Source organism: Dipodomys spectabilis, unplaced genomic scaffold (genome assembly GCF_019054845.1).
Source record: "Dipodomys spectabilis isolate Male_0828 unplaced genomic scaffold, ASM1905484v1 ptg000064l, whole genome shotgun sequence".
In the NCBI taxonomy this organism is placed as follows: domain Eukaryota; kingdom Metazoa; phylum Chordata; class Mammalia; order Rodentia; family Heteromyidae; genus Dipodomys; species Dipodomys spectabilis.
The window spans coordinates 2,897,581-2,909,657 of NW_024870741.1; the positions used below are offsets into that span (position 1 = coordinate 2,897,581).

Below are 12,077 nucleotides of genomic sequence, written 5' to 3' on the forward strand. Positions count from 1 at the left end.
ATGAGTATACTTCTCTTCATCGGGAAGCCTCCAGTGGGCACTTAGACATTGTCCATGAGTTGGTGGCTCAAGGCAGATATTCATGCAATTACTGTGAATGGCTAGACACCCCTGCACAGTGCTTATATGTTGAATAATACCAGAGTGGCTGCTTTCTTAGTTCACATTGAGTCAGATACCAATGCCCAAACTAAAGTCCTCTTGACTCCCTTGCATCTTGCTGCTTGGAATAGAAATAGCAAAGATATGCTGGATCGCCTTCTATTGAAGCATTATATCAAACCAGGTCTGAAGAACAACTTGGAAGAAACTGCATTTAATATTGCCAAAAGGATAAATATGTATCACTACCTCTTTTAAATTGTGGAAGGCTGTAAAAATTGTTCTCTTAACTCATAATGGTTTGGTTAAGATTCTTAAATTTCAAAAATGCCAATCCATCTTTGTGTCTGTACAAAATATTTTGACAATACAAAGCAACAGCAATATCTTACTTTAAAAATTCAAGGATTCCATAGTATTCTTCAAGTGAATTGCCTGACTTTGATGTCAAAATGTATTCAAGAGTTGTTTGTATACATCTATAATGATTTCTGCAGGGTTTGTGATTTTTAAATCAGAAATACTTTAACTTATCTGTTGAAATTTGTAGTACAGAAACTAAAAATATTTCTGGTGCTTGTATGAAAAAAGTATATTTTAAAATACTCTGTATTTTGTTTGTATAATGTCCATAATCTATTTAATTCTATCCTAGATATAATACTTTGAATTATACATTGTTTTATAATATATAGGTTCGTTAATAAATGTGTTATTTCAGATAGCATTCCATACAGAAAAAGTTTAAGATTCCTTTTTTTTCCTAGGTCCTTATAGTATTTTATTTCTTTGGGATAAAATGACAATGTTATCCAATTTCAAATGTTTTGTAAAGATTATGCTATGTAAAGGCCATTCTAAGGTGAGGATTTAACGCACTGATGTCAAACTAACTTTCAGTTCAATGAATTACATATATTGTTACATTTGCCTTTTTAAATTTTTTATTGTGAAAATACTGTACAGAGGGGTTACAATTACATGGGCAAGATAATGAATACATTTCTTATCAAGCATTGTAGCCTCCTCCTGTATTTACCCTTCCCACCCATTCCCATCCTTCCCTTGCTCCCCCACTCAATCCTCCCTCTACCGCTCCACCCACACAAAGTTGTAAAGTTTATTTTTCGACATAACGACTTGTATTTTTGTAATCAATTTTTTAATAACTGTTTTTCATTTCTTGCATCTCAAGAATGAAAAATATGGAATATTTCACAAATTTTCATATCATCCTTGTGCAAGTGCCATGCTAATCTCTATATTGTAGTAATTTGGGTAAACGTCCTGCTGAAGCATGTAGTATCCTGTAAATTTAAGTAGTTATTGATGCAATCTTTATACAGGCATATATCCTTGGTTGACTGTTTGTAACTAGGAAACCTTATTGTTCCTAAAAATGTTATTGATCTTACTTCTCTCAAATTCTGTGTATATTGGGAAAAGCTTATATTGTTTGGTCGATTGCTCACATTTGCAATTTTTTTGTCGATGACTATTTTAAGTCTTTTTCATTTTAAATTTGATCATACTTTGAAGCCTTTATAGCTAGGTCCAAAGGTGATTGTTTTTCAAGTACTTATTTATAAACTGAGTAAGCTTTGTGGAGCTAATGGATTCAAAGTAAGCCTTACTTAAGAGCTACTTCTAAACTTCTGCAGCTTAAAAATTTCTAAATGATGTCTTATTGGTACAAATGTCTACCTGACCCTTTATTCTTCTTCCCTGTAGCAACAGACCAACCAGAATATCTTACCCTGACAGCATAGATTTTCTTATTGGAACAAAACTAATATTAGTTAAAAGGGATCATAGAGAGATAAACAGTTAAGACAGAATCATTTAGGCTAGAAGGTATTTTATCAAAATATAATTGTTTTTTATACCTAACATTTCAATAGTAGCTAAAGCCAAGAAGGTGAAAAAAATTTTCACATGCATGATTACCAAATGTCCTGGCCAGTCTACCATCCATCCAGGCAGGAATTTACACTACTGATTTTCTTTCATCAAATATTTTCATAGTTAAAAGAGAAGTCTATATGTTTCTCCTCGATATTAGGCCTTAAATTGGTAATGTTTTAATCACAGTGTTTCCTCTTGTCTCTAGGCTGTAAATCTCCAAATGGTAAAGCTTTAGGTCCAACTCTACCAAACACTGAGGTAGAAATAATGGAATAATATTTTAAAACACAGTTGCCTTTGATACCCTAACCACAACGGAACATTGCAAAACATGTGCCTTTTTTCTTATATTTTATAGTTATATATTTTATATTTATACGTGCTGATATTTTATTTCACACAGTGAGACTTACTAGAATTAATTGATAATTTGACAAATAAATAGATATTTATTACAATAAATAGATTGGAATATAAAGAATAAGGTTTAGAATGTACATTAGAATATAAAAAGTATCAATGCAATGTCTTTGGTATAAACTTGTGATATGTTCTAAGTATTCTTGGTCTTCTGAATTCACATTGTAAAAAAAAAACAATTGTTTTCCTCTAATCTATAAGGGATTTTACTCTGCTGCTCTGTTTATTGTTTTAACTCACTGGTTGCAAAATGTTTTTCTCTATATTTCTGAAGCATTTCTACTGATTGTACCCAAATTTTGCTGATATGATATCTAAAAGGTATTATTCTTCTGCAGGATCCACGGGTCCTAGGATCCCAGGTCTTAGTTATCCTCTTCATCTGATAACAAGGGGAAGATTTCTCACCTAGGCTCATGAAACATGCCAACAGAAAGTAATTGAAAATCCATCTCAATTCCTTATGACACCGGAATTAGTGGTAAGCAATTGTGTAATGCAATGCAACTTAAAATGAAAGATGAGATCACAAAATCTGAGAGAAAGTACAGTAATTCAAACTTTCAGTTTACAAATGACCAGCCCATATGAGTGACCAAGATCACAAATGTCACAAAATTATTTTTAATACCCCTCTTCTAATGATAACTCAAAGATTTCAGTCCAGCATAAGTAGGCAAAAAAAAATAGTTCCTAGAACGATAGATCCATAATTGGTCTACCAGGGCTAGGAAAACTTGACTTACAGGTCAAATATAATTCACAAAAACATTAATTGAGAAGATCGTTAATGCTTCAAAATACTGGTACTTCAGTAAAACTTGTTTCTGTAGAATAAAAATGTTATCATTCTCAAACCAACGATAACCTACACTTAATCTCCTGAAAACAGATTCCTTTTCAAATAATCTTTTAAAAATCACATTCACCAAAATAACATTTGACAAGTAGACAATATTGACATTACAAATTTTTCAAGTTTAGGGTGCAAGTTAGAATAGAGTTGTTTTATTTACCCAGCACTAATGCCAAACAGGTTCAACCATTCATTAAATTGTAGAAATAGTACCATCCACCATTTGTGTTGTTCAGTAGGTGCCTTACAGAAATGTGTCAAATAGAAAAACCTCCCATAATTCAAACCCAAACACTAGCTAATAAAGTAAGTTTAATCACTTACTAAGGTACATTTTAAAAAGACACAAATAGTTGCTTTATCATATGTTGTTTTATGTTTTACCTATCAGTCTAACATAGTAAGAAATATGACTTAAAGTCATGAATATGGGTACTCATCAGAGATGTGACAAACATAAAATCTGTCTTCTATTTCTACCAAGTCTTCTTCTTATTCCAAAACTTATAGGTAGTAGAAAATATTATCCCATGTAAAATAAAATAATCACAAACCTTTTTCAAAGCCATTTATAAAATTTGGTAGTTAGGAATATATTCTAAGCCATTTTTAAACTTTCTTGTTGACTAAAGATTAATCTTACAAATAGATGAGAATAAAATCATGTCTAGGTGCTTCACATCTCCAGTCTTGCAAATTGTTATTGCAGATGAATGAATTATGGAAATATAAGCTGACATCAGTTCAAGTGTACGCAGGATTGAAACTCCATGGATAGTATATAAACCTTTCAAAATATTAACAGTTTAACAGAATGACTATCAGGAAGTTGAAACCAGAGAAGAATAATAGTAAAGACAGAATGAATGAAAAATGGAACAAGGGGCAAGTACAGCTAGAATACTCAATGTACACATGTGATAAAGGAAGTGATAATTCTGAAATACATCTTAGAGAAGGGGTTGGTTGAGAATGATAGAAGGAGTCACTCTGATCCAGGAGCATTGGACAATTAGATGGACATATTTATTGCAATACACTTGCACAACCTTTTGAAATTTAATTAAAAAACACAACAAAAAACAAAAACACACAAAAATCACAACCAAACAGCAATCTCTAGAGAGGATATATATGACCTCTCAAAATTTTAAATAGTTCATAAAGGGTAGTCTTGGGAATAGCAAACAAAGCTGTTCATAGAGGGCAGTTTGGGGTAGCAGAGAATTTTGAACAGATTTAAGTAGATTGTCTAAGGTTGTGAATCACCTACATCTGCTGCAAATATTTTCTTCTTTGAGTTCTCTTTGTCTGCAATGGATACTCCAGTCCTCAGCCACACTTGATAGCTTGTGAAGATAGAATGGAAGAAACAAGATCAAGAATCCATTACTCCACTGGAGACAGAAGAGTCCTCTATGTTTTCTCTCATCTCTCTTCACTACTCTTTCTTCATACTTTTAAGTCAAGTGATTTTGAATTACATCTTTCATTCTTTGTTCTGGCAAAATAATTAGCCAAACTAATTTACTAAATATTATTTGCCATTTTTTTTCTACCATGCTGTTTACTTGTCCAAGGGAGTCCATTAAGCTTCACCGTTGCATTTGGTTGCCACAAAAATCCAACATCTATGCTAATGAGGACAAACTCTAATGTAAAACTTTGTCTCCAAAAAACCGATCCAAGAAGCTGTGATCACAAATATTTAGCTATACTTTTTTTCTTTTACCTTGAAAGTCTTCTTGTGTCTAAAGTTCCACAAAAATAAGTACTCCACTACTTTTTGGTTCAATCACTTCTAACCTCAAAGATATATTTTGCTAACAAGATGCTTAGAGGAAACCGAAGTATACTCCACTTTTATGTTCTCTCTTAAGACTCTCCTTAGATACCATATCAGGATCAGTGAAGTTATTCTTTGCAAAATTATTTCAATAGATTATTTTTTCTTGGTCTTGCATTTGCTCAGCAAGATGTATGGAACAGAATAGAGTTAAATCATCCATACCTTGGGTAACAGTGTCTATTACAAAGGACAATGCTTCTATGTCCTAATTCTATGTCCTCCTCTTAGCTCTTCCCTGATTTCCAATTAAGCACAGCTTCTTGACTTCAAGTCCAGTGAAGCTGAAAGACTATAAGATCTCCTCCCCACCCCACCCCGCTACATCTTCATGGTTTCTCTTTTGAAACTCTTTTAAGTTGCCTCATTTGGACGTAGAATTTATTTTCCTGTCCTCATTCAAACTGTTCTACATTATAGTGAGCCAAATAGGCTCTGTAAAATCACTTTAGGTAGCAAAAATATTAAGACAATCTATATCAAAATTTTTGGCCTCCCTCCACTGCTGAAGTCAGTATGCTTAGATAGGGCTTCTAAGAACATTGTTTTCTTACCCTTTCAATTTTCTCAATTCTTTTCTGATCCCAAACTTTTTGGCTTATGTAATAAGAGAAGTCTTCACTACCTCATGTTAATAAGGATATTATTTTTTGTGAGCTACTTAGAAATGTGTAATCATTGGCGTAACCAATCAGATTTTTTTTTGTGTTTCAGTGCTTCATGTGCAAAGACATTGTGGAAAGTGTTACAAACAGAAAAGTGTGAACCCAATACCTTCTTTCATTTTGAAGGGCCCTTTCTCCCTAAATATTTTGACCCAAATTATCTTTTTCAAAGAATAATTTTGGTAATTAAAGGTCAATTCACAAAATTTGATGTCTTAGTTTTCTTAAGAACTTTGAATTTCACACAGTGAGAGTATATTTCCTGGGTAAGGACAATTCTCAAGGGAACCTACAGGATTTACAGTAAGGTTTCTGAAGTTTGTTTAGTGTGAAAATGAGCTATCTTTACCCACATTGCTCCCTCTCAACTAGGTCTCCATAGCTTTCTTTGCATGTAAGCTTATTTTCCCAGGCAATTTTCTTAATAGGCTAATTTGTTAAAAATTTGAACAATTAAAATATACCTGTCATAATTTTTAAACTCTTTTGAAATTCCTTTATCAGAATCACGTTTTCCCCAATCCTAATTCAACCTTTTCCATCAAAAACAGTAACATGTTGTTTACATGATATAGTGTCTATGCAGCTATTATTTTCCAGTGGCTTTATGTGTTTATATGAACATATAAGCTGATGCTGAGCAAAATGAACTCCAAGGTATGGAAACAGAGATTTTTTTTGCAGTTGTTTTTAATGTACTATGTGATTTCTATTTTCTTTGGGTTTTCCACCTATGGTTTGGCATCGGCTGTATTTGATTTTGTGCCTTGGGTATTGTGTATACATTTACCTTAATTAGGGAAGGGAAGAGGAACAACAAAATGGCAAGACAAAGGACAAAGGGCAAGCCAATGCAATAACAATACTCACAAGACAATATGTTGGAAATGTACATTAAAACTTGTGAGGAGTATTGAGGTAAAAGAAAAGTGTAAGAAAAATGAAAGAGGGGGTAAAAGTTTGAAAAGTTATGTATTCACTACCTTACAATTACTGTAACCCATTGTTCACCAATTTGACAATAAAATTAAATTAAAAAATAAGCTACATAAAAAATAATTTCACTGTATTGTTATAGTAAATATTATTTTATATAGTAACTTTTTAAAAATCAATACTATTTGGCATCTAATTTGAATTGATTACTCCTTTTTTTATCAGAGAGTCATCAACTTGAATGTTATCCAACTAGACAACATTTTCACAATAAACTTGACCATATTTTGAAAAAAGGAAAAATTTAGTACTTTCCCATACTAAAACTGAATATAGTTTAATTCTATGGAAACCCATAACTTTTAAAAGTAAATGAGTTGTTAAGAGGACAGAATATATGTGTTCCTCAAAATTCCTATGACTAATAACTACTCATTTTCAAATTCTGAACATTCCATACCTGAGAGATTCAAAACAGTACCTGTTTGCATGTTATGTAATTTTGCAATAGATGCAGTTTCCAATGGAGTGTTACAGATTGAGAAGTCAACAGAAAAATAGCCACATTCTGGTAGAGGATAAAATTATGAAGCATCTGTAATTAATTCTTCAAGAGTAAGCAAATTTTATCAGCGTAAGCTATAATTTCTATGAACCATAAATCCAAAGATTTATGCCATAAAGTCATCCTAGTCCAATAATTTCCAACTTGTAAAGTGCACCTTAATATTCCCTTAATTCACATCATGAAAAGCTTATCTCTATTGTGAAAAAAATACTACACCTCTGATAATGTGATTCTCTCCTTGTTCTGGAAAGAATACTACAATTAAGTGGGTTGCATAATTTTTCTCCCAGTGAGATTCTTGAGATCAGAACACTTGCAAATGTTATTTATATTTATACTTTTTTAAACTATCACAGATATTTAGGATGCTAAGGTCAGAAGATTATGGTTCAAATATCCAATAAATTCAGAAAAAGTCAGACACAGGTGGCACTGAGATTGAAGTGGTAGCACACGAGCCTTGAGCATAAACAGGCTCAGAGACAGTTTCCAGGCCCAGATTTCAAGCCCTAGGACAAACCAATAAAACAAAAACAAACCCCAAATGTAGCATTTTTCTCATTGTATACAGAGGCACGTAATTAAGGAAATTGCTTCCTGTGTTACATATAGGTAGAAGAAAGATGTCACACAATTATTCTCTTCATACAATGTTATACAAAACCCTCAAAAATTGCAATTTTTCTATATTTATAAATTAATATCGATTTGTTGGCAACTCTGTCTAGATTATTTACATTATCATTTTATACATGAATTGTTGGAATTTTCTATTAACTAAGATCTAATTATAACTCTCTTGAAAGCATATTCTAGGCAAATAGAATGCCAGAATCATTTGTGAATTTGTCAATTAAACCCTCTACTCAAAAAAAATTTTGTAGTATCCTATAAAATATGAAATTACAAGCAAAACTAAAATATTTATGTTAACTCTAAATTCTAATTTAGCAAGATCTACAAAGTTCTGCTTTAGATGAACTTTGAAATTTCTCTAGGCTTAAGATTTTGTAATCCTTCCTCATTTCTTTGGAATCCAACAGAATGATGCTTACTTACTTTTTCAAATTTTGGGTGGGAATCATGAGCCATTTTGAATCTAGGAATGTTCTGTAATGAAGAGAGCATTTAAAACAAAACTGAAGATTATATACGAGTTGCATTTCAATAGGAAACTTGACTTCTCAAAACATAATAACAAAATTAGCCCAAACTTCCAACTGTGTATTTCTTTCTTGTTGTTTGGTTTGTTTTATTAGACAAAATTATACTACCTGGTCCAGGAAATGTATCACTATTTAATTCCACTCTCTAATCTCCTGTCTTAGTCTGAGTGCTAGAATTCCAGGTTTGTATCACATTGCCCTGCCATGTTTGTTGGTTTATTTAATCTAGACATAGACTAGAAATTCTGAACTTCTCCAATGATATTATCCACTAGACAGAGTGCTCAGAGTGTTTATGTACTATTTTAGAAGATCTTCTAACATTTGACACAGGATATGATCATTTTCAGATGCACCTGCTGGGATCTCTGATTCATTCGATCCCTTTAATAATAGTTACTTGACTCTCTTACTATCTCTCGTCCCTGCCTATGTAATAGTCTCAAACTTTTTTGAAGTAAGTTCATGAGGACTTTCTAATATTAAAATTCATCTCTTAATTCTTACTCAGGATGTATTTTCTATTGCTATTTTTAAACTTTTCTACATATTCTAAGAGTTGTTTCATTTGTGTATTTGTGTGTGCACATATAATTGCCTCTGTGTGTATGTGTATGTTTGTATGTATGTATGCAAAAGCCTCAAGCTCTTATTCATCAATCTTGCTCATGCCTGGTATTCCATCACCTGAGACATTCTTCCAATTCAGGTTTTGGCTAGTAGTGTGGCAAAGACTGTTCTGCCCAGGCTGCATGCAAACTGAACTTCCCAGACTGCTTTACATTCTTAGGTTTTGTATCTCCAGAAGTATCAACTTTTAAACTACAAACATTTTTGTGAGTGAAAAGTCTAAGCTGTAGCCCACATTTTTAACTCAAAAATTCATATAAAGATAGATGAACATACACATTGCATATGCTGAGTGCACACTGTTAGAAATGTGATCTTAAGCTGCGTGGTGGAGAGATCTGGGGATTGGGGTTCAAAGCCAGCCCAACTAGGAAAGTCCCAGAGACTTTTTTCTCCAATTAACTACAAGAAAACTGGAAGTGGCACTGTGGCTCAAGTGGTAGAGCAGTAGCCTTGAGCTGAATAGAAGAGGGACAGTGCCCAGGCCCAAAGTTCAAGTGCCAAGACCAACAACAACAACAAAATGCAAGTAAAGGAAAGAAAAAGAAATGTGATCTTAGCCACTAGTTCATTGCCAGTATAATCCCTGCTCTCTCAAGATGGACTTGCTTTTCCAGTTAAGTCCATGCCCTTATATCTAACTTTCATTGGAACCAGAATTATTCTTCCATTCTACTTTTAAAAATTTGTGCGATTAACAAACATGATTGAGAAAGGGAAAAGACTCATACTTCATATTCCACTTAGGAACACTCCCATAAATCTACATATTGGACTTGGCTTTATTGTTTCGATGTTGTCTTATTTGTAGTCTTCTATATTGTATTGAACCCTTATACTTAAACACAGAACTTCTCTTTCTCCTATTGTTGCAAATGTTTCTCTTACTGTTAATTCATGTGCACTAGGGAAATAACGCACAACAAATACACTCACAAAAAGAATGATCTGAGGATCTTCTTCCCATTTAAAATTTGGCTTAATTTGCAGAGCAATTATGAAGTTTGAACTAAATGTACTCATGCATAATGTATTTATAAGCAATATAAATTTTATATTTTCTCTTTTACTAAGTTGTCTCTGAAACACCTATTACCTCATGTCCAAAAGTGTCCTTGTGTTATTTCAATGAAGACAGAAAACATTCATTAGACCTCAAGAAGCACCAATGATTGTTACTGGACTTTGTGGAAACTGATCCCAGGAGAGGAATTGAACACAGAGAAATGATAAAGTTCAAATTAACTTGTGCTTTCCTTTTTACTGTACAAGAAAAGAATTCCAAGGCTTGAAGGAAACTCTGTCCCTTACTTTTTCCAGTGTGTTTTTTATTCATATAAACTTGTCTGTAAACTTCTAATTGAGAGTATTACAAAAGATAATAATGTGCCATGTGAAGGCCAGCATAGAATAAAAGGAATTAACGTTGTTTTTTTTTAGTTAGTTTGTATTTGTTTTTGCCAATTGTAGGGCCTAAAGTCTGGGCCTGGGCGCTCTCCCTCAGATCTTCATCTCAAGGATAGTGCTCTACCACTTGAACCACAGCGCCATTTCTGACTTTTTCTGTTTATGTGGTACTGAGAAATCAGGGCCTCATGCATGCAAGGCAAGCACTGTACCACTGAACCACATTCCCAGCCCCTAATAACATTGTTTTAAAGTTGTTCTACTGCAAAGAAACAAAGACATGGAAGTTTAAAAGTGTCTTATGTATGGATATTTCACCCCTGAGAAGATTCTCTTTTGGCAGGAGTCAGTTATCAATTCCTTTAGTCTGGTCCTGAATTCTCCATAGCAATAAGGATTCCAAAAAAGCTGGATCTTGTGAATATGTTCAGCACAAGCAGCCTCTTCTCAGAGCAGTACTCCTTTAAGGACAGTCCCAAAGAAATATCTGGTGGTTGTTTTTGTTTGCTTGTTTAGTTTGTCCTGGTTCTGGGACTTGAACCCAGGGGCTGGACCCTGTCCCTGAACAGTTATCTTTCTTGCCCACCTATCCTCAAAGCTAGTACTCTACTGCTTGAGCCAAAACTCTACTTCCGGCTTTTTTAGAGTTTATTTAGAGATAATAGTTTGACAGACTTTCCTGCCTGGATTAGCTTTGAAATAGGATAGTAAGAAAGCCAAGTGATATCGACAGTATGGACTTCTCTTTTGAAAAAAAAATATTAGATGAAGTTTATTATAAAGCTAATATTTGACAATTTTTAAAAGAAGAGAATATGCCCAGCAAAGAAGCCATAACTTAAATAACTCAGTGAAAGTAGGTGCACTGAATCATTTTGTAATTATTTTTATGCTTGGAAAGATTACTATTGACCTTGTCATTCCTTTTGGGGAAACTGAAAGTCATATTTGCACTTTTTTTTGTGGGCGCTGTCCCTCACCTCTTCATCTCAAGTTGAGCACTCTACCACTTTAGCTACAGCACCAATTCCGGGTTTCCTGTGATTAATTGAAGATAAGGGTCTCATGGACTTTCCTGACAAGGCTTGCTTTGAACCACAATCCTCTGGTCTCATCCTTCTGAGTAGCTAGGATTACAGGCTTGAGCTACCAGCACCTGGCTCATATTTGCATTTATGTGTACTTAATGACACTATGTAAACAAAGAATGGAAATTTGAACCAAATGATGACATTGCAGCTTTTCAGAAAAATTTGGGTAGGAATAAATATGTCCTCATTTTTCCATGTGTTATATTAATGACTCATGAGCTATGGGACTCTTATATTAGCATCCTCTGCCATCTGTGTACGTGTTATTTAGTATTAGGCAATATTCATAGAGTAATATAGAAAGACTTAGATTTTTAGAAAGCAAAGGAGATCAGGTATAAAAGAACAGCAAAGAAGGAGATACATTTATCACACAGAGATTAAAAACTAGCCTAAGAGATTTACAATGTTAAAGGCAATGAGGTTTAAGCCTAGTTGATAACTAGTTCTTCAATAACCAAAAATATTTACCTAGAACAGTTTCT

The 12,077-nt window shown here is 33.4% G+C and overlaps 1 pseudogene; it reads right to left on the reverse strand.

Moving 5' to 3' along the window:
* Positions 1-1,301: 1,301 nt before the first annotated feature.
* On the reverse strand, positions 1,302-1,401 carry LOC122108714 (annotated as a pseudogene).
* Between the last annotated feature and the right edge of the window lie 10,676 nt (positions 1,402-12,077).